This window comes from Halichoerus grypus, chromosome 8, assembly GCF_964656455.1.
Source record: "Halichoerus grypus chromosome 8, mHalGry1.hap1.1, whole genome shotgun sequence".
NCBI lineage: Eukaryota > Metazoa > Chordata > Mammalia > Carnivora > Phocidae > Halichoerus > Halichoerus grypus.
Genome location: NC_135719.1, coordinates 80,417,127 through 80,440,498, shown reverse-complemented (window position 1 = coordinate 80,440,498; position 23,372 = coordinate 80,417,127).

The window sequence follows — 23,372 nt, the reverse complement described above, 5'->3', positions numbered from 1 at the left end:
AAGGCACACAAACATTCACTGGGAGAACTTGCAGTAGGACCCTGGTTTCCCCATATCAAATGTATCTTTTCCCCTAAGATACAGGGGAAACAGTATCTTCATTCCAGGATCTAGTGGGATCAAAACATGCTTTAGCTAAACAGTACCCTCTCTCTGAAAGCAAAAAAGGAGAATGATTAGACTTTTTGACAACCTAAAAACCCAAGGAACGTCCTTAACTCACTTGTAAGACTTGCTATGTATCTAGTCTTCCTTAAAGCTCATCCTACTCACCTACTTTAAAGCACTCCCTCTCTTACTGCTGTGTGTAAATGGAAGCAAGTACGTGCCTCCCAGTAGAGACCCCAAAGAGGCAAGGACCCAGCTGCAGGTTGGGGTATAGGCTGCAGGTTCCTGGAGAGCACTGTGCACTTGCTGCACAGAGGTACAAGGCTGAGTCTCCAGGCTGGGAGCCTGCAATGTGCAGGGACAGGCGTTTGGCACTTTTGTTGAGGAAGACTGTGAATCTTCCATCTTCGTTTTTATCCATAACTGAGAGTATTGATATCAGGAATTCGGGACTTTTAGCGGGATATTTTTTATACCATGGGAAGTAATCAAATAAATCATTATTGTAGTCACAGTTCAGAATAGAAGTTTTTCCTTCTTGCACATTCAGGGATGGAGTTTGCTTGACCTGTTGCTGGTCACCCTTCTGTTGACTCTTTACCCCTGTTAGGAAAGAGAATAACAGATTTAAAATTTTATTCTTAAAGTACCCATAGAAAAACATCATGAGCCAGAACACAAAACAAAATAAAACACAACTTCCCAATTATCCCATCTCCCAGCCTTGTGGTGCCTTGTGGAGGTTTTCTACTATATTCTGACCTCCTACCCAGAACTCACAGTCTGGCTGAAGCCACAGAATCAACAGCAATGCCCCCAGGAGCGTGTCCATTTCTCCTGTGGACTCAGGTTGTCTTCTCTTCTGCCCAAGCAGCCATAAATCTGACTTCAACTTCCTGCACTTCATTCATTTCCTCCCATGGCCTTCTATTTCTCGTGTGAGCAGCCTTGTTTTTAGCTGTTTGTCTTTATGAAAGGAAACACTGCCCCCTTTAGTCCTCATGTAGAAAAATTCTGAAAATGCACTGTGTTTCCTAAAGATTAATTTGCAATCTCTGCACCATAAAAATGTTAAAATAAGAGAGTGGTGGTGTTTTGGGAGAACACAGGGTACGATGTTGTTTTTACCACGGTTACAGATTTAGGACACAGGGAGTTGACAGCTTAGCCTTTAATGTAATTGCGTTCTAACATGCTCTTCAGAGGTGTCCATATTTGCTCTGAGTCAATAAATGCCAAAGGCAATTAATGCTGTTATAAATTCTGGACACTTCTCTTAAAAACACAAATCAACACAACAAAATTTATCTTCTGTATTAAATCATCCTCTGCATTGGATTGTCTCTCTTAGAACTTAGCTGTGATCATTTTGTCAAATCTCATTTGTCAAATGAGAAAACATTACATAATCCTGTAAAGTTTATAAATAGCATGAAGCCATAAACTTGAAAGGCACCAGAAGATGCCAAAAGGCAATGTGTTTGTTTGCCTTCACTCTTGGTCTTTATCGAGTGTATGTCTCCCCAGCTGAATCCAATGGAAGAGGCAAGAAGAATCTACTGTGCTTTCAATGTTTAATCAGTAGGGCGACTAATGATTGCAGCTAATGATAAATCTCAAAATAATTTTTTGGAATTGATTTGAGCAAAGACACAGAACACAAAATAAAATACTTTTCAATGCATTGGGAGGAAACATTTTAAAATTGTATTTGAATAATAATGAAACTAACATTCCGGGAAGTCACACTAACTATCCAGTTCAGGCCAATCTGATAAGTTGTCCGTGTTTCATATTATATAGTTAAACCCATATAATTCAAACTTTCTAGTGAAGGAATGTTCTCTGATTCATTCATTTATTTATGTATTTTATCAACATTTATTTCATTTCAATGAGGTATCTGTAGCACTGTGCTCAGTTTAAGGTTTCAAAGATGATTATGGAACAATCTTCGATCTTAAACACCTGGCGGTCTAAATTGAAAGACTAATGTGCAGCTACATCCTTACAACATGGCATGATACGTAAGAGTTCTTACTGAGGAAAACATAGTGGTTATTTTGTTATGGTGTCTCTAGCAAGCACACATACTAGGTTTCTAATTATTATTTCTTCCAATCAGTATCTGGACACACATTTCTTAAAAACGAAAAAGATTCTCATTCTATTCATTTATATTCTTGCCTAGGATATCAGGGTATGGTCAGTGAAGCAGAGTTACCATAAGTGCTGTGGCATAAGGGCTAATTACAGGAACTTGATCTTACACAATTGTGACACGAGCTGGGGAAGTGAAGGTCTAAGAGCAGTTGGATAGTCAGAGAAGGAATCCTTAACCAGTCAATCTAAGAACGAAGCACGTCTAGCTGTGGAAGTGTCACTTGAGGGGAAGTTTATGGAGAATCTAGGGAAGCTACTGCCCCATGAAGCTACCATCTCCATGGGTCCATTGCCAGATAGATGGTAGTGGTTGGTCAACAGAGTCAGCAACAGGAGAAAGTGCTGGACAATATATTCATATTTATTTTGAAATCTTTGTGTATGAACTCCAAATGTGAATCAATTTGGGTCTGCATCTATTCATTATGTAACCCTTGTTCCTGCTTCATGACATTTTTAGTATTTTTTTTATTGTATGCTACATAATGTGGGTAATAATGTGCAGAAACCCTGGATTATTTTGCCTCCCTGTAAAAAATGTTAACTTTGTTAAATTACTAGCAGATCACTTAGATTCTGTCGAGGTTGACTTTAATCTCTGTTAGGGCAGAGATATTTTTCTTCAATTTTCTTTTTGTTTTAGGTCACAGCCCTTACTCCTAGTGTTCAGTCCTTATTCTGGTGACTCAATTGAAAGTTTAAGGTGTTGAGCAAGATCTCTTCGCTCTGGAAAGGCCAGAGTTCCAATGTCTTCCCAGCATAACGCAACCTCTGAAATCTCCTTGGAGCTTTTAGACCTTCAGATGCTGTTTCCATGTTTATCAGATATGAGAGAGTGGATCAGTCTATAGGCTTTCCGATGTCTCTCTCTGTGCCTGCACAGTTTATGTGTAGGCTCAGAAAAGCCCCTGTACCGATGTCACAGTCCTATTATATGAGGCTCATTTCTCTCCAATACTGGTTTCCCGCTGATCCCAGTTATATTAACAACCCTGATTCTCATCTCTGTTTTCGCCATTCAGCAAGGCTCCTGCTCTCCGCTGGGGCTCCAAGTCCTTGTGCTGAGGTATAGAAAACACCCCCAGGAGAGAAATGTTGAGTGCACCTGCGAATCCCTTTGCAGGCTTGTTTTCTCCCAAGGATTGCAAGTGTTCACTGTCTGCACTCCTCGAAAACACTTCTTTCGTATGTTTTCCAATTTTATACTAGTTTACAGTTGGAAGATAATTCCACTATCAGCTCTACTGCAAGAACCAGAAGTTCTTTTTTCTCTTAAGATAACACTCTCACATATTTCCTCTCTTTTAAAGGCTATTGTCCATTTTATTCAATAGTCAAAATGTATCATATTTATGTATCATATTTATCATATCCTGTGCAGCTTATTTAGAAATGCTTTTTGCATTTAAAAAGGAATCAGGGTCTCTAGAAAAGTAATGTTTCTTATCATTAATTAGTTTCACAATTCTTTTTATTAGTCCTCAATGCAGTTATCCCTGTCCGGGCTCTATGAGTATGTAGGCGTGCTGAGTGCTCCCCATATCCTTCACCTTACTGTCTTATAATATACAGACAACTCATTTCTAGGATCTGGTTTATTTTAAGTCTCTAATAGCATGAGAGTCATCCATGCACCGTGTCTTATCATTTGCAAATTATATTTTAGGACTTAAATTTGCCATGATCTACCTTGCATCACACACACACACACACACACACACACACACACACACACACACATACACACACACACTCCCGCCTGCACTTTTCCTTGACCTGGAGCACTTTTCCCCTACCCGCTTCCATCTTTCAGCCTGATGAACTCCTATTAAACTGTTAGGTTTCAGGCTGGCGTGTCACATACTCCAGAAATCTATCTCTGACTGACATCTATTTGTTTTCATAATGTCCTTTTCTCTCCCAATTCAGTTCTTCTCCTAGTTTACAGGAACTTTATGATAACAAAAATGTGCTCCTCACTAAACTGTATGTTCAGTGAGGAAAGGAACTCTTCATTTAGTCAAAGCTCCCTATGCAGGATCTCACAGGTATTCAATAAATATTTGCTGAATGATTGAATATATGGAAGTATGAGTAATGGCGGTGGGAAACACGTCCTCACATAGATGAGGATTCTGAGGTACAAAAAGGATGACTCACTTGCCCACGATGATATAGCATACTTGTCATTGGAAATTAGCTTTTTTTCAATGGCTTTCCAAATAATAACAGAGAGGGAAATGGTATAAATAGGTACTCTTGAATGTGAACAGAATGAACAATTAAATGCACTGTAAGAAGTTGGAACAAAAAACAAGAGAAGGATTACAGAGCATAGCATTACTCTTTCTTTGATGCTTTCTTATGTCTTAGGTTTGACTTTCTTATGATTTCTCTTCATACATGAGCATAATATAGGGTGGGAAAAAAACAGCTTTCAGGGTGAAAATACCCATTTAACATAAGCCTTATAACTGGGTTTGAGGCATCTTCTAACTGGATTTGTTAATTCACTGGTTCCCTGATTTAGGGATTAGGATGTTAGGCATGGTTTAGTTTAGGACAGAGATGGTCACTACATTGAATTTCATCAGCATTTCCAAGTGTTTTGAAAGGGGAATCACTTTGATTAATCAAGTATGCACTTCTCCACACCATGTTAGAAGTGAGGGAAAGCATGCAAACATCTCTCCCATGTTGCTGGGTGCGGGGACTGCAGCCACACACCTGGGTTCAGGCTTCAGGTGGGAAGCTCTGTGTGTCCACTGCATGGAAGTAGGTGGCTGAATCTCTGGTCTGGGATGCAGAAAGCTCTGCCCATCCTTCATACTTATAGTGGTCCTTTGTTTTTTTCTCCTCTTTTTATTCCCCATTTAAATATATTAGAAAAAGGATCATGGAGCTTTTTCCAGGGTTGTATGCTAGAAAGATGTAAGCTAGAAGGATGCAGAAGAGATATAGACTAGATCGGTGCTTTCTTGCTCATAGAGATGCAGCGGGAGGCTCTGCTCCACATTGAAGTTGACTGCTCATTCTTGTCCAGAAAGAGAATCAGATATGAGAGAGTGGATCAATCTGTAGTATTTACCCAGTCACACGAGCCCCGCAGAGATCTCAGGATGAACCATGCAGCTACCTGCACTGTAGTGTCAAGTTGTGGTGCATTTAGAGATGCTTTCTGCATGAATCAGGAGATGCAAGGCAATGCAATTCGAATCATACTGGGCCCTTGCTCCTGCTCTGTGGGGTGGGTTAGGTCTTCAGCTACGGCTTCATGTACAGGCTGCAGGTGTCTGGAGAGCACTGTGCCGCCACAGCGCAGAAAGAAGTGACGGAGTCCCCAGGCTGGGAGTCCGTGATATACAAGCGGCTGTTACGTTCCTTGATATTGACGGTGAATTTTAGTCTTCCTTTTTGCTGCGTTCCAGAAGCAATGTATGACAAGGATGTGAAGCGTCCTTCAGGGCTTTGTTGGAACCACTGCACACTGGTCATGAAGATAGAATAATTGCATATCATAGAGGCATTTCTGCCTTCTTGGAGGATCAGGACCCTAGGACTCTGCTCCACCTTCATCTGTACTCTTACCCCTGTTGAGAAAGAGAAAAATAGGCACGGGTGAGGGTCACCACAAATGACTAGCTGTTTCCAAGTGTAGGAAAATTTTCCTAGCTTCCATCCTCATGGTAGAAGACACAGCCCAAGAGACTGGTATTCTCTCTCTTCCTCCACTTCTCCTTCCCTCCCTTGCTTCTTCCCAAATTCTGTTGCGAAATTTCTTCAGGTTCCCTTTGGGATGTTCTTAACTCACAGTAAACCTGTATCCACAGGAGGCCCACAAGACTCCCATTTGTGTCTGCATGTTTCTTGACTCTTCTGTTGTATGGACACTCTTTGAGGTCAAGTCCCTTTAAATCTATACCTTGAATTGGAAGCTAACTTGTTTCTGGAACCCATCAGTTTCATGATATAGATTTGGCAGCAGCCACTCCTAAGCACTGTTACTCAGCTTTGTAGTGGGAAGCTCCGCCTACTTGTGGCTTAGGGACCTTCCCCACACTGCAGGGTATTCGCATGTGTGCGCATAACTGTGTATGTGTGTGTGTGTGTGCACGCGCTGAGGATTATAGAGGAATTGTCTTCTTAGCATTTAAGAATACTTTTTCTTTAAACTCTGAGTATATGTAGAATAATTTGTGTGAAAAATGGGGAAATGTTAGTTTAGCGGAGGCACAGAGAAATAGTTTATATATTATGAGTAAGAGATATTGACCAAACTGAAACCTGAGACATGATCAGACTGAGAAACTTTTCTCAGTTGTGAATGACTTGTTATATATATATATTTACATATAAATTATATATACATTACATATAAGTACACATAAATATTACAATATATATAACCAATTTCCATTTTTTACATTCCATGTATCTTATTTGTTGAATTTATTAAAGTCAAATGATATAATAATAGTTCAGGACATATGAACACTATAGAAATAAGAAATTCATCATAATAGTAGAAAGAAAAATATTTACCTCCTCAGTCTTTTTCATATACATATATATATGTACTTCATATATATTTTATTTTATATATATATATATGAGAAGGACTGAGGAAGTGAATGTTAAATAGTCTGTAAGTTAAATTGATAGAGCAAAAACTTTCAGGGCACATATATATAATACCTGAAATATCTATCATCTCTCTCTCTATCCATCATCTATCTCCTAAAAATTTCCACTTTATCAATTTAACATATAGATCATTAGTTTGTTTTTTTTTAATTTTTTTATTGTTATGTTAATCCCCATACATTACATCATTAGTTTTAGATATAGTGTTCCATGATCCATTGTTTGTGCATAACACCCAGTGCTCCATGCAGAACGTGCCCTCCTCAATACCCATCACCAGGCTAACCCATCCCCCCACCTCCCCTCCCCTCTAGAACCCTCAGTTTGTTTTTCAGAGTCCATCGTCTCTCATGGTTCTTCTCCCCCTCCGATTTCCCCCCTTCATTCTTCCCCTCCTGCTACATTCTTCTTCTTCTTTTTTTCTTTCTTAACATATATTGCATTATTTGTTTCAGAGGTACAGATCTGAGATTCAACAGTCTTGCACAGTTCACAGCGCTTACCAGAGCACATACCCTCCCCAGTGTCCATCACCCAGTCACCCCATCCCTCCCACCCCACCCCCCACTCCAGCAACCCTCAGTTTGTTTCCTGAGATTAAGAATTCCTCATATCAGTGAGGTCATATGATACATAGATCATTAGTTTTTAATCAGGACTATTGACCCCCAGGGGCTATCTGGCAAAGCCTGGAGACATTTCTGATTGCCACAACTGGGGAAGGGAGAAGGTTGCCCCTGGCATCTAATTAGTAGAAGCCAAGGATGTTATTAACTATCTAGGATGCACAGAATAGCCCCTCGTCCCAAATTCCCTGGCCCCAAATGTTACTGATGCTGCTGCTGAGAGACTCATGTAGACAATAGTTTTCAGTTCAAACAATCCTCTGCCATTTTCTTTTACCCTTTATTTCTCCGCCTGCTTCTGCTTGTAGGTACTTCACCTCTTCTTTCTTGGCCTCTTTCTTTGCTTTTATTTTTCTGATCCTTGAGTTTCTGATCTTGTATGAGGTATAGGCATGGCTTAGAGAAGAACAACAATTTCTAGATGAATAAATGAAATCTCATAGTGGTCCTTGATGCTAAAAAATATGGATTCGTGAAACCCCAAAGTTACAGAAATATGAAACGAATTGTCTTGCTTTAATCTCCAGCTTCATTCTGGCTTTTGGAGATAAAAAGAAAATGGGTGATAAGAAAGCAGGATCATGTGTGTTATTAACAAGTCTCTGGCTCATCTACTCCCTCCTCTGCCCTGGCCTAAATTAATAGCCCTCTTTCTGTTTGAGGGATTTTCATTCTTCATTCAGCAATGGATCCTGAAAGCTGAAATATACTTTTCTCAGGTTCGAGTGTTCCTTCGTGGACTAACCTAGTGCTGACACCACATTATCAACAGCGATGCAGCCCCGACCCAGGGTTTCCGAGTGTGGCCTTTGGCATCAACGGCATGTTTCAGAAAGCTCCCAGAGCATGGTGTGTGGCCAACGTGCTCTTAGAAATGATTGCTCTGACATCAAAAACTAATGATGTAATGTATGGTGATTAACATAACATAATAAAATTTAAAAAAAGAAAGAAATGATTGTTCCGAATGGCGGTGGTAGGGCAGAGGATTCTTCAGCTCACAGGCCTTGCAAGCATGATGGCTGGGGCAAATGGCCCTCCTTCCCCATGAGAGGGGGTTCCTTGAAAGCAGGAACAGCCCTTTCCATATTCTCTGCACAGAGAATATCCCGGGACACAAAAGAAGTTTTGAGTGTACCTGATCCGAGCTGTGGTCCCTACTCTCGAGTTTTTTCATTTTTAATCCATTGTGCTAGGCAATTCACAAAACATTGTTAATCCTCATGAAGACACTGTAAGTACCGTGCTTACTTCCAAGATACTTGTGAGGAAATTGATCCTCACACAGCTAATGTAAAATGTTGTGAGAAGCTTTGCACTTTTCATAGTGTCGGGTCACTTTTCAGGGAGAGAGCCAGCGAAGAACAGTGATTATGGAAAGGCACGGGGGCCATCTTCTGGGGCAATAAAAACAAAATCTCCTGCCAGTCCAAAACACTTCTCCACAAAGGAAGAGAGGAAAGAAAACAGTTTTATTATTGAAGAATCATTAAGCCAGAACCTAAAGGGCACCACAGGCAATCTGTTAAAGAGATTGCAAAAAAACAGAAAGAAATTTTACCCCTTTATGTAGCCCCACAGAAACAACCCATTACAAGGGTTTTTTCAACATAAACAATAACTAGTCCTCAGGTAAGAGGACTTGATAGGGCCATTTGTCACAGTTCTTCCTTAATTTACCTAGTAATTGGGGTAGCCACCTGTGTTGGCTAATTGCTTTTATCCAAAAGAAAAACTTCTCATATCTTTATGACAGAAGGCAACTTAGAGCAAGGCGCCTGTGGAGTTCAGGCTCCTATCCTCCCACAGAAACCGGGAGAGAGGAGTGCCATCCTTCTTGATGATTCCATTTCAAAGAGATGGCTTCCCCAGGTGTTTGAGAAAAACATTCCTGGATTATAAAATTGGCAAGAGATTTATTCAGCTTTTTAAAAGATTTATACATCTCAAAGGGACAGAGAAAGAATCCATAACTACAAGTTTTCTAAAGTAAATATTTTAAGAAAAGGGAGGGAGTGTTTTTCCCTTTTATAGTGGGAGAATTAGAATTTATTTTTTTTTAGCTTTAATTTATAATTGCCCTTACAATCTTCAAAATAAAGGAGTTCCATGTGATAAAACTTTCAGGGATGCCTTTGGAATAGGTTACTGGAGTAACATGGAATTAAAAACAACAAAAAAATAACCTTTGGAATCTGAAAGTGACAAAAATGTAAGATTACTGTTATTAATTATTTGCATGGAAATTGATATTGTCTGTGGTTGAAAGACCAGATGAGAAACTGAATTCCATAGTCTCCCGTGAGTGTAAGAAATTGATGGAAATTTTTAAATGAGGCCTCTTGGCATGGAAGATGAAAGCTTTTTTCTTAATAAAAAATTATAAGAACATTAATACTTCAAGAAGTACATATAATCAATATAAATGCAGGTGCCTTCTTTGTATAAACACAGCACTTTGTTCACATCTTTTTTTCTGGACTTACACATGAACCCAGAAAATCACAGAGCCATTTTATGTCAATCCTACTACAGTTTAGCTGCAAGTAACAAAAAATTTAAACAAATAATGGTTTATTAAAAATTTTCAAATTTATGCACAAATACACCTGGGGGAGGGATTTGACTTGGCATCTAAAGGAGGAACATGGGACTGGGGAGGGGACTGATGCCTTTCGGATAAAGTTATCATTTCTGTATTGCAGGAAAAAAATAGTTGGGAAGGGGGACAAGAAAAGGTGGTCCCGTACCAGGACAGCAAAAACATTACAGGAAACCCTTAGCAGGTTTCTGATTATATCTCATTGGTCAGAACTGTGCTATGTGCAACCCTTAGTTGTAAGAAAGAATGTGAAACATAGTGTGGGTTTGTTTGTTTGTTTATTTGTTTTTAAAGATTTAGATATTTATTTGAGAGAGAGAGAGAGAGAGCACGTGAGAGCATGAAAGTGTGGGGGAGGAGCAGAGGGAGAAGCTGACTCCCTGCTGAGTGTGGAGTCTGACGTGGGGTGATCCCACAAACCTGAGATCATGACCTGAGCTAAACCAAGCATCCAATGCTTAAATGACTAAGCGTGCCCCTTGTTGTTGTTGTTGTTTTTTTAAAGTGATGGGATGATAGTTGCCCAAATCAACATTGATGGTTTTGTTAATAAGGAGGCAGAGGAGAATGGTGATTAGGTTGGCAACTTGCAGTGTCTGCCTTCCTGACCACTAAGGTGGGGATTCAGAATATTAGGCAGAGATGAAGTCTTTCCTCCTTGAGAAGTCAGTAAAAATTTCACAGTAGTGATAACATTTCCTTAGAGGCATTAAGAATCATATTTATAGGGCATTTGTTCAGTACATATGTTGCCCCTGGGACTTCATATAATTTTGTATATTTTATCTCATTTAATTCACAGCAGCTCAGCAAGATAAGTAGTTCATATATTAACAGGAAGCTTAGATGAAGATGAAGAACTTGCCTAAGGATACAGAGCTAGGAAATTGCACACAGGAATTGAACCTGGTTTTTGTGACTCCAAAACCCATGTGTTTTGTATTATATCATCTTGCTTTAGAGACAAATAGGAGTTCTTCAAGTATAAAAGTGGGCCAGTGGGAGGATTGCCAGGTGGAGGGAACTGTCAACTTCTAGCTTCTTCAGAACAAACTGGTGGTTTCCAGAGGGGAGAGGGTGGGGGATGGACAACAAAGGGGAAGGGGAGGGGGAGATACAGGCATGGCACAAGAATAAAAGGCATAGTAGAGAGTATTGTCAATGATATTTTAATAGCATTGTATGGTGACACATGGTACGTAGTTACACTTGTGGTGATCATAGCATAACCTATAAACTTGTAGAATCACTATGTTTTACAGCTGAAAATAATGTGACATTGTGTGTCATCTATATTCAAAGAAAACATTTTTTTTAAAAACCAAAAATATGCTATCTTCTTCAGCCTTGAGAACTTGAAGTTATTGCTATCTGCCATTCAAAGTCTAATAATCGCCAAGCAAATCCTGTGTAAATACAGGCAATTGTAGTTAATGTAGAAACAGTTCAGAGCCACCAAATGGGGATTTTGCTTTGGAATCACAGCTGGATGTTACTGGAGTACATGTTAGGCATTTTTCTGCCAAAAAAGTACCAACTTTCTTCTAATTATTTTTTACTGTCCTTCTGTCTTTTATTCTAGTTTAATAGACTGGGGAGGTGGCAATTTCATCAATTCTACTAGAGTAAAGTTTCAAAATCATTCACTTCTGTCCCCTTGTACTCACCATACCTGGCTTGGTCTGTAGGAAAATGGAATGACTCCTCAGAACTATGATGCACTCTGGCTGAGATCTTCCATTTGTTCCTCTATATCGACTTCCTTCTTTCCTCCCACTGCCTACCCCAGGGAGCTGTAGACCTATATTCTTACTGGTTCAAATAGTGAGCAGCATTTCTAGAAGTTCATCTTATAACAGAGGAATCTTGTTCTCCAGTGTATGTGGGAAATACCTGGAAAGGCAGGAGAGATGCTTCCAGGAGAGGCTGAGATTGCTATCACTGTTCATGCCAAGAGAGGTGGGAGGAGGAGTCAGGGAACACAGTGTGACAGAGCCTGCAGCAGGGTTCAGGTGCAGGTGGCAGCTGCCCTGAGAGCACTGTGGCCCTGCACAGAGGTAGACGGCGGCATCTCCAGGCTGGGCAGCAATGATGAGCAGGGAGCTGTCTTTTCTTGCCTCACCAAACCGAGTTGTTAGACTCTTGTTCTTCTTCATTTCTCCTCCCTTAGATAATGTCATCAAGTGCACTGGACCTTCCCCAGGCTTCTGTCTGTACCACTGAAAGCTGGAGAAAGTGCTCGTGGAGTTGCAGTAGGTAGTAAAATTTTCTCCCTCCTGGATACTTAGAAAGTGAGGACTCTGTTCCAGTTGCTGGGTGCTCTCCCCTGTTTAAAACCAAAGCAGTGGGCACTGGAGAAGGGCACTGGGGCCTCTTTCCCAGCTTGATATGATTTTTCCTCACTTCTATCCCCCTCCTCCTTCCCTCACTCTTTCCCTTTCTTCCTTTAATTTTCCCTTGGATTTTCAGTTAATGTAATTGGGAATTTCTCAAACTCACATGCCAAAAGAATCCAAAGGATCAACACTGAGAATTTCAGGAGCATCTCTTTTTCCTGTCCCAGGATGGCCCTGGTCACTGACTTTAGCTCCCTGTGAAAGATCCCCTTCTGAAGGAGGCTTTTTGAGCTAGAGTACCACTTGCCACCCACTCTGATCTGGATAAAAAGGCAGAGGTCTCTGTGTGGCAGCCAAATGAATCATTCACCCTCCACCCTCCCCTTCCTCCAGCCTCATACTCTGCTTTGACTCTGGGAAGGATTTTGCCTTTTGAAATAGTACCCTCCTGTGGAGAGATAGGAAACTGATTTACTTTCAATAATGTTTCTGTTTCTCCCAGTTTCATTAGGTATGCACAAAAATCAAGATTTAAGTAGAGTCTAATGACCTTTTTCAGAAATGGACAATGCATCCTTTTAAAAATTAGACAGAATAACAGCAGATAAAGGAAATATCATCTTATAATTTCTGGTATCTTCAACAAGCATGATGAACAGTACTGTGTTTGTAACTGTTATTTGTAGGTGTATGTATGTGTGTGTGTCATGTTGTGTTTGAAACTATAGCATATTTTCTGGGTCAATATGGCATGTGTAAGCACCTGGTCATAAATCTATTTTTGCCAAATTAAAGATGAATAACCCTGTTGTATATTACTTTTTTTAAAAGATTTTATTTATTTACTGGAGAGAGAAAGAGAGAGATAGTGATAGAGAGCAGGAACAGGGAGGAGAGGAAGAAGCAGACTTCCGGCTGAGCAGGGAGCCAGCCAGATGTGGGGCTTGATCCCAGGACCCTGAGATCATGACCCGAGCTAAAGGCAGACACTTAACCGATTGAGCCACCTAGGAACCCAACTTAAGTTGTATATAACTTAAGAATACTTTCCTGGGGGGCGCCTGGGTGGCTCAGTTGGTTAAGCAACTGCCTTCGGCTCAGGTCATGATCCTGGAGTCCCTGGATTGAGTCCCGCATCGGGCTCCCTGCTCGGCAGGGAGTCTGCTTCTCCCTCTGACCCTCCTCCCTCTCATGCTCTCTGTCTCTCATTCTCTCTCTCTCAAATAAATAAATAAAATCTTTAAAAAAAAAAAAAAAAAAGAATACTTTCCTGGGGCACCTGGGTGGCTCAGTCGCTAAGTGTCTGCCTTTGGCTCAGGTCGTGGTCCCGGGTCCTGGGATCGAGCCGGCATCGGGCTTCCTGCTCAGCGGGAAGCCTGCTTCTCCCTCTCCCACTCCCCCTGCTTGTGTTCCCTATCTCGCTGTCTCTCTCTCTGTCAAATAAATAAAATCTTTTAAAAAAAATCTTTAAATAAAAAGAATACTTTTCTGATATCCTATTGCATTACTCTGCCATTAGGTCCCTGGTTTATGACCAGCAAAGTCTTCAACACATTATATTGTGAATGCATTTGTTGGATTCCCCCACAAGTTCCTTGGCAAAAAGATTGTGCCTTTTTCACCTTTGTGGCCCTAGCAATTACTAAGCAGAAAAATGTCAATACATAGTTAACAAATTATTGAATGCATGTGTAAGAGTGTGTGTGTACATTAATCTAATGATTCAAGTATGTAGATATTGTGATGTGGATGTATTATGTATTCAAATCTCATAAAATCTTGAGTAAATAGAATCATGGTCGTTTTAGCTACTGCTCACACTCATTAGTAAAGATCTTTGGTGTTGGCCATGTGACTATTTGTATCCAAGTATAATGAGATTGGCTTGAAGGCTGTCCGGGTGAATGTTTTTGCTCCTTCTCTGCCATCTTATGCTCCATCAAATACTATTGAGTTTTAAGTACTGTATCGTCCTTTTGTTATGAGCTATATTATTCATAATATCTGACAGAATTAAGTCACACCATTTAACAGCTCATTTTCTGAAGTAAAATGGAATCACAATCAACTTTAGTCAGTTGTTGAAGAAATGTTTCTTTCATGTGCCCATTATAAATGGATCTGTTTGTAATCATCCATTAAAAAGAAAATAAAAACTAGTTATGCTCAAACAACACAATGATCTGTCTCAGTGTATAATTGTTACCAAACTTCAAGTTCAGCTGCCCATTGCTCAAAAGGCCAATACTCAAGAGATGAGTTTGGATCGGAAAGGAATATGAACTTATTCAGGAGGCTAGCCACCTGGGGAGAAGGCAGACTTTTGTCCAAGAGATTTTATTCAAGGTCTAAAGAGGCAGCCCAACAAAGATATGTTTGTGGGGAACTTGTCCACTTGCCTTTACACACAGACAGAGAGTTAAGTGAGAAGCAAGAGAAATAAAATAGTGCTCTGGAGCTAGAGATGAAAGGGCTGAGATCAACTGTTGACCCGTGGGATATTGCCCCCATTTCTCAGAACTTAAAAAGAACCACGAACCACAACACTGAGTCCCTCAAAGGCATGCAACAGTGACAGCCTCTGGCCCATATGGTCCTCCCCTGGGTAGCCACTAGTGCTGACGAGGGGTGCTAGAGGGAAACAGAGTTCACGGTGCCAGTTCTATGCTCTTTTCAGTGCCATAAAATTCCTCAAGGGAGCTTAGAACTCATCAGAACAGATAGAATGTTGAATATAAAGAAATTTAATACAAAATCTTTCGGTGGAAGAGATTTGATGTTAGAGTCAGACATACTTAGATTGATACTGCACCCCTGCCATTTACCATGAGGTCACATCAATTTCCTTGACCCACTCATCTAATAGCTTCCATGCAGTGGAACGGGGGCTTACGTTACTTGTTCCATGTGTATGTCTTGAGGATGCACTGACATTATGTACATAAATCAGATTGTGTTTCAATCAACCTATTTAGAGGATTCCATATAACACATTTCTACTCCTCATATTCCTCTGCAACAGGACTTAGCTAAAGGTCCAGCTGGGTCCTTTTTCAGAAAAATCCAAGAGCACGTCACCATCATTAGTCACAATCATCCTAAGTGAAAATGCCCAGACCGTGTGAGTGTCCTGCCCTGTGACAAGGGTCATGTGAAGAGGTAGGACAAACACATAAGATCCAATTTGTCACCCTTCCCTTTTTAATCAACTGGTATACAAAGTATCCAGGTAGGTCAAAACAAAGGTATCTTTGATTTGGTAAACTTGATGAACTATGTATACAACTAGCAGTGCTATCGACTCCTCTAAACACTTTATATAAATCAACTCATTTAATCCCACTCACAACACTGGGAGGTAGCTAATATTAATCTCATTTTTACTGAGGAGCAAATTGAGGTAGAGAGAGGTTAATTAAGCTCCCCAAGATCATATAGCAGTCAGGCTTCAAATCTAGGTAGTGCAGCTGAACAAAGCATAAACTTGACCGTCTTAGAATACTGCCTCGCAGATTGTGTAAACCTTGCCATGAGGGGTCAGCAGACCAGCAGCATCACCTGGGAGTTCATTAGAAATGCAGATTTACAGGTCCTACTGAATCATAGTCTGTAGTTTTACAAGATTCCCACATGATCAAAGTTTGAACAACTCTGATGAAGAAGTGGTAGAGTAACCACCCCAGATCATTGTGTTCATTGTGGAAAATAAATAAGCATCCAAGCAAGGTGGTGGATTCAAGAAAAAAAAAAAAAACTACATATACTTACCTATTGAAGCTACCTTGAACTTTATGAATATTCTAATGTATATTTCCTCTTAAAGCAGCTGTGGATATTCATATCCTTGATGTGCTTCCTCAACTCAACCACTGATATTTTTACTCCCTTAACTTAAGTCTGTAACGTGGATGCTGGAGATATCTTGTGTTTTTATCTCCTAAATCTCTGCCTAGGGAAATCTTTTCTATCCAAGACTGAGATTGCATCTTCTCTTTCCAAGAAAAACACCTCATATCTTACTCAATTTATTCAAGTCAACTACAATTCTGAAGATGGCTTCTGTGCAAAGAGCTAGAGCTTCATTTTGCAGTCTAGGGTTTAGTGCCTTTGGATGTTCACAGGTGCTATCAGTTAATTAACTGGCTTGTGTTCCTAGTTGACGCATCAACAGCACTCTCTCTAACTCTGTTTTATATGAATAACTGTACATTTTTAGCAATTCACCCCCCCACCAGATTGCAATTTAGTATCCAATCCATTTCAGAAATAGTGTACTTTTTACTTCATCCACACAATGAGGCTCATCCCATCATTTATATAATTCTTTATGAGTTTCTTATTAGTTATCAATGGACATCTTCATTTTAGAAGATATTTTAGAACAAGCCTGTGAGAGGTAAGGTAGGTGAAATTGTCCTTTCAGAATAGAGGAGGAAGCCTGTCTAAGATCGCAGATTAGGGATGGATAGACAAGAGCCAAAGTCAGTTTCCTCTTGCCTCCTCCTTTTAGGGTACCACAGAGAGGCAGAAAAGGGAAATGGTGAGGTGGGACAAAGAAAGAAATGTCCACGTAGATATGGAAGAAACTAGAGCAAAAGTAAAATACTCACGCGGCACCTGGGTGGTGCAGTTGGTTAAGTGGCTGACTCTTGGTTTCCGCTCAGGTCGTGATCTCAAGGGTATGAGATCCAGCCCTGTGTCAGGCTCTGCTCAGCAGAGTCTGCTTCAGATACTCCCTCCCTCTGCCCCTTCAGCTCATGCTCTCTCTCTAAGATAAATAAATAAATCTTAAAGTAAAATACTCACATTGTAGACCCCATTCATGCAAGGATGGGAAATCAGTTAATATAACCAACATTTAGGAGATAGGAAACTATGAAAAACCATAGTTGTAACTCACTGTGTAGGCCTGACTGGGTCTAGAGTGTCACATTATATAATGTCAAAAAATGAGAGGATAGACTGAGTTACTGACATGGTTGATGCAGAGGAAGAGAAGTTGACAAAGCTCATATTAAGGCATAGATAGCTACATTATCAAATGTATATATTTGCATTTTGAGATAATTTTTTCAGACTCAAAAATATTTGATTCACTGGGGCTGCTTCTCCAAAACACCTGTTGAAGACAAGTTTGCTGCTTCAACACTGGGCAACCCCAGGAGCAGGATGGAGGGACAGGTTGCAGGTGCCCAGAGAACACAAACCACAGAGTCTGGAAGGCTGAAGTGTGCAGGAAGCTCTGAATCTCCTTATTAGTAAGGGTAGCTCTTAGTTTCTTTCTTCTTTTCCATCCCAATTTGAATTTATTACAAGCAGGATATTGGCCATCCTTCCTAGGATTCTGCTTATACCTATGAAACATACAAAGAAACAGGAATTCAACCTCTCCCTGCTTTGACATGCAGGGCTCAAGAACTCAGCTCCCTGTTGATTGGCAAGGCAGCATAAGCATCTAAGTTTAATCTCAACATAGAATTTACACCCTTTTTATACCCTTCTTGCAAGGAACCCTGGATGATCCCAAGAGCATGACTGTGTTACATCCCTTAGCCTGTTGGGAAGGTCTTTGACAGCTTCGGGCCCACATCCAAGGCAAAGCCACAAGATGCATACCCCAGGGTCTTCTCCATTTGCCCCGGCTGAGTATCCAAAACCAAGACGCTTTAAGTTCAGAGCTGTCAAGATCTTCAACTTCAAGAAATAGAATGGTGTGTGTGGTTATGAAGACAATCAGAGACAAGCTCCACTCTTTGCCAATAATCATTCACACAAATTATAAATGGTTTCACTCAGATCTGTGAGTGGAAACACAAACATGACCCTCTTGGGGAGGATTCATAAATATTAAAAATATTATCCAATGTACTGTAAACTATTTTTCTTAAGTGGGGTATTCCAAGTAGAAGCCTTCTGCTTTCAGGCTTATGGAGACCCAAGAATCTCTTGCAAGGCTGAGAACTCTTCCTAAAGTCACCAAATAACCTTCCCACTCTAGGTCTTACTAATTCTAAGAGAAATGTCAAGAAACAATGACCTGCCCCCTACTGCTCTGGGACCTGGAGACCCTGCTCTTCTCTTCTGGCCACTTTCTCTTTTCTATTTCCTACCACAAACTCTCTTCAACCTCTACCACTTCCATAAACTGTATACATTCCTGAGTAAATTTAGGTTTTTCAAAACAAGCCAGAAGATACATAGCTTTCTTGCCAGACATCATCATTTACATGTTGAGGCAGAGACACACCACTTGCAAATACAAATGAGAAGGAAGGAGAAACACACAAGGAGAAATAAAATATAAACAAATACAGCAAAATAATGTCAAATTATATTTATGTGTACATATAAATATATATATGTAAACCCCCACCCACATAAGTGTGTGTATACACTTTTCTGTCATATCAAGGTATTAAAATTTATTAATACCCCAGTGTTCAACAGGTATCAGAGTATATCTATGTGTGATTGGGTAGCTGAACAGATTATATGTGCTGTGTTGTTTCAAAGTATTTCTCCCAGTTGTCTCTTTTTTCCCCCTACCCTTCTTCCACCCTGCCCATCCTTTATCCTTGATATGGGTATATGGGAGAATACACCCATGATATCATAAATTAAAAATACTTGGCTTAAATTTACAGCCAGGAATAGTCAGAACTTACTCTCCATAACGTACTAGGTGTGTGATTATAGAAAAAGTTATTTATGTTTTCTGGGCCTGACAGTTAAATGAGATGTGAGCACGTTGTTTAATTGTTATATTGGGATGCACTCCGTGTAAAGTAAAGGAAAAGGGCTGTATACTCTCCCATCCACCCCATTCTGAGCTTATGGGCTCCTGGTATGCTGGTCCTGGCTAATCTGTGGTTACTCTGAGTTGTGGTTTACTGTTCAGTCTTATCATTTGTTCCTAGGTTTGACCTGCTACATGACTTGAAAATTTTTGTGCTTGATCTTCGAAGGCTAAGCGAAAGCACAGTGGCAGAGTTCCACTTAATAATTAGTGATGTTCCGCCTTGTATGAAAACATGTAAGTGTTTACCAGTTACCTTAGATTGTCCTAGTGTAGTTCAGCATGTGTTTATCGCATTCATTTTGTGGCAGATAATCATAACTGGTAAATTTTTTTTTTTAAAGATTTTATTTATTTATTTGACAGAGAGAGAGCGAGAGCAGGAACACAAGCAGGGGGAGTGGGAGAGGGAGAAGCAGGCCTCCTGCTGAGCAGGGAGCCCGATGTGGGACTCGATCCCAGGACCCTGGCATCATGACCTGAGCCGAAGGCAGACGCTTAACGACTGAGCCACCCAGGCACCCCATAACTGGTAATTTTTTTAAAAGATTTTATTTTTATTTTAGTTGAGAGAGAGTGAGAGAGAGCATGAACAGGGGGAGGGGCAAAGGGAGAAGCAGACTCCCCTCTGAGCAGGGAGCCCGACTTGGGGCTCCATCCCAGGACCCTGGGATCATGACCTGAGCCGAAGGCAGACGCTTAACCGACTGAGCCACCCAGGTGCCCCCATAACTGGGAATTTTTTGAGATGAAAGAATAAAGTTGTTTCTTCTAAGCAAATCTTTACATGTTTTCTGTTGTTTAGCAGAGTGTTCTATAAACATGTATCAATAAGATCAAATCGGTAGATAGTGTTGTGCAAGTCTACTATATTCTTGCTGATTTCTGACTACATATTGAGCACAAAGGGTAAAGGTCTCCAAGTGTAATTGTAGATTTGCCTATTTTTCCTTTCAGTTCTAACAGTTTTAGCTTCCAGTGTTCTGAAGCTCTATTGTTAGGAGAACACACATTAACATTGTTATGTCTTCTTAGTAAATTGACCTTTTATAAGTATATAATATCTCTCTTTATTTCTGTAATAATTCTTTTTCTGAAGTCTAATTTGTCTGACATTAATATAGTCTTTCCAGATTAGTTTTTGCCTGGATGTCTCCTTCCATACTTTTATTTTTAATCTATCTATGTCATTATATTTAATGTGGGTTTCATGGAGACAGTACATAGGTGGGTTAAAAAAATTCATACTGGCAATCTCTGTCTTTGAACTTCTTTAAATTTGTGTATTTAGATTGTTTGTGTTTAATGTAATTATTGATGTGGTTAGATTAGGTCTATCATCTTATTGTTCATTTTCTGTTTGCATCCTCTGTTTTTGTTCCTCGACATCCTATTATCTATTTGTTATTTGACTTTTTCTTTTTGCAGTATGTTTTTAGTGTCTTTCTAAGTATTGTAGTAGCATGCCTACTCTCTCATCTTTCACAGTCTATTTAGAATTATTTCAGTGCTTTAAGCAAAATATAGGAAATCTTACAATTGGGTATGTTATTTTACCCCCCGCCCTTTATTTTAGATGTCCTCCATTTTCAGACTTTGAAAACCCCACCAGTCAATGTTATAATGACTTGATTTCAATAGCCACACATATTTTAAGTAAGGAAATAAATTTCTTACATTTTACCATATTTTACTATTTCCATTGCTCTTACTTCATTCTTAAAGTTCCAGATTTTCCTCTGGTATCACTTCCCTTCAGCCTGAAGAACTTCTTTCAGGATTTCTTTTAGAGCAGGTCTGCTTACAGCGAATTCTGTTCTCCTTCATTGGAGAATGTCTTTATTTTACTATCATTTCTGTGGGAAATTTTCACTGGCTGTGGTTTTCAGGATTGAAAACTATTTTTTTTCCCATCAGCATTTGAAAATTGTAATGGGAGAAGAGCATGTAGAGTCTTTTTTTGTGTGTGTGATATTCTTTTTTTATTTTTTATTTTTTAATTTTTAATTTTTTAAATTTATTTTTATTTATTTATTAACATATAATGTATTATTTGTTTCAGGGGTACAGGTCTGTGATTCATCAATTTTACACAATTCACAGTGCTCACCATAGCACATACCCTCTCCAATGTCCATCACCCAGCCACCCCATCCCTCCACCCCCCTCCACTCCAACAATCCTGAGTTTGTTTCCTGAGATTCAGAGTCTCTTGTGGTTTGTCTCCCTCTCCGGTTTAGTCTTGTTTCATTTTTCCCTCCCTTCCCCTATGATCCTCTGTCTTGTTTCTCAAATTCCTCATATCAGTGAGATCATATGATACTAGTCTTTCTCTGATTGACTTATTTCGCTTAGCATAATACAAGGGACACGTGCACCCCAATGTTTATAGCAGCAATGTCCACAATAACCAAACTATGGAAAGAACCTAGATGTTTATCAACAGATGAATGGATAAAGAAGATGTTATATATATATATATACATACACACACACACACACACACACACACAATGGAATATTATGCAGCCATCAAAAAATGAAATCTTGCCATTTGCAACAACATGGTTGGAACTAGAGCATGTAGAGTCTTATAGGCCATTGTAAGGACTTTGACATTTTACTCTGAGAGAAATGGGTTTGCAAAGGTTTGGGTGTTATAATCTGATCTATGTTTTAAAGAATCACATTGGCTGCTTGTTATGGACTAATATGTGCCCCCCCCCCCCCCGCCAATTCACTTGTTGAAACTCCACCCCCTAATGTGATGATAGTAGGAGGTGGGGTTTGGGGAGGTAATTAGGATTAGGTGAGATCATGAGAGTGGAGCCCTCATGAATGGGATTAGTGACCTTATGGTCGTCCTGACAGAGCTTGTTCCTCTCTGCTGTCTGCCACATGAAGATGCACAGAGAAATGCAGCTGCAGTCTGGGAAAGAATCCTCACCAGAGCCCAACCATGCCGGCACCCTGATCTCAGACTTCCAGCAATCCAGAATTAAAAGAGACATTCCTGAATCTGATAAAAGATATCTATGAAAATGCCCAAAGTCAGTATTATTCCCCTTAAAATGAGGAATAAGATAAAGAGATACACTATCACTACTTCTATTTATTATCATACTGGAGATCCTGGCATCAAGTCAGGAAAAGGAGATAAAATGTACAAAGTTTGGAAAGGGAGAAGTAAAAGACACTTTTATTCATAGATGATGCATTTGTGTATGTAGAAAATACAAAAGAATCTATAAACACACCGTAAGAACTAGGACCAGGAGGTGAATTAAAGAAAGTCACTAAACACAAAAATCAATTTTATTTCTGGATTCCAGCTAAAAGTGTTGGAAAATAAAGTTAAAATGCCATTCAACAAATACCTGGGAATGAATTTAATGAAGGTTTGCAAATGCCCAAGAATAAAAACTACAACCCATTATAATAAAGAGAATTAGAGAGAACCTACCTAAATGAAGAGGATATCAAACAAATCTGAAGACTCCATGCTAAGATGTCAATTGTCCCATATTTACTCATAAATTCAACACAATCCCAATCAAATTACCAGGAACCCTTTTGGTGGAAGTTGAGAGGCTAATTCTAAAACTTATGTGGAAGCACAAGGATCTAGAATAAGCTTTGATTTAAAAAAAGAGAGAGGGAGAGAAATTTGACTTGCATTTCCAGATTTCAAAACTTATATGAAGCCTTAGTAATTAAGCAGAATGGTCAATTGGTATGAGGATAAAATAAATAGGTTGGGAAACAGAATTAAGTTCAAAAATAACCCCATACACATATACTGTCAATTGATTTTCTCCAAAGACGACTATTGTGAAAATTAATAAAAGTAACCTCACTAAAATAGAGTTAGGAATGTTGGCAGTAGAGGCCCAACTACTTGTAGTCAATTGCGCCTAGATACTATTTACTATCCCAGCAGGAGGAAGAGAGACTTTCCTTTCCACCCAGAATAGCCCAGCCAATTGGAGACAGTCACAACTCAGCCAATGAGAAGCTGTTATACTTCAAATTCCCATTTCCTCCAAAAGGCTTTTTTTTTTTTTTTTTTAATAACAACCTTCCCACTTTCCTCTATA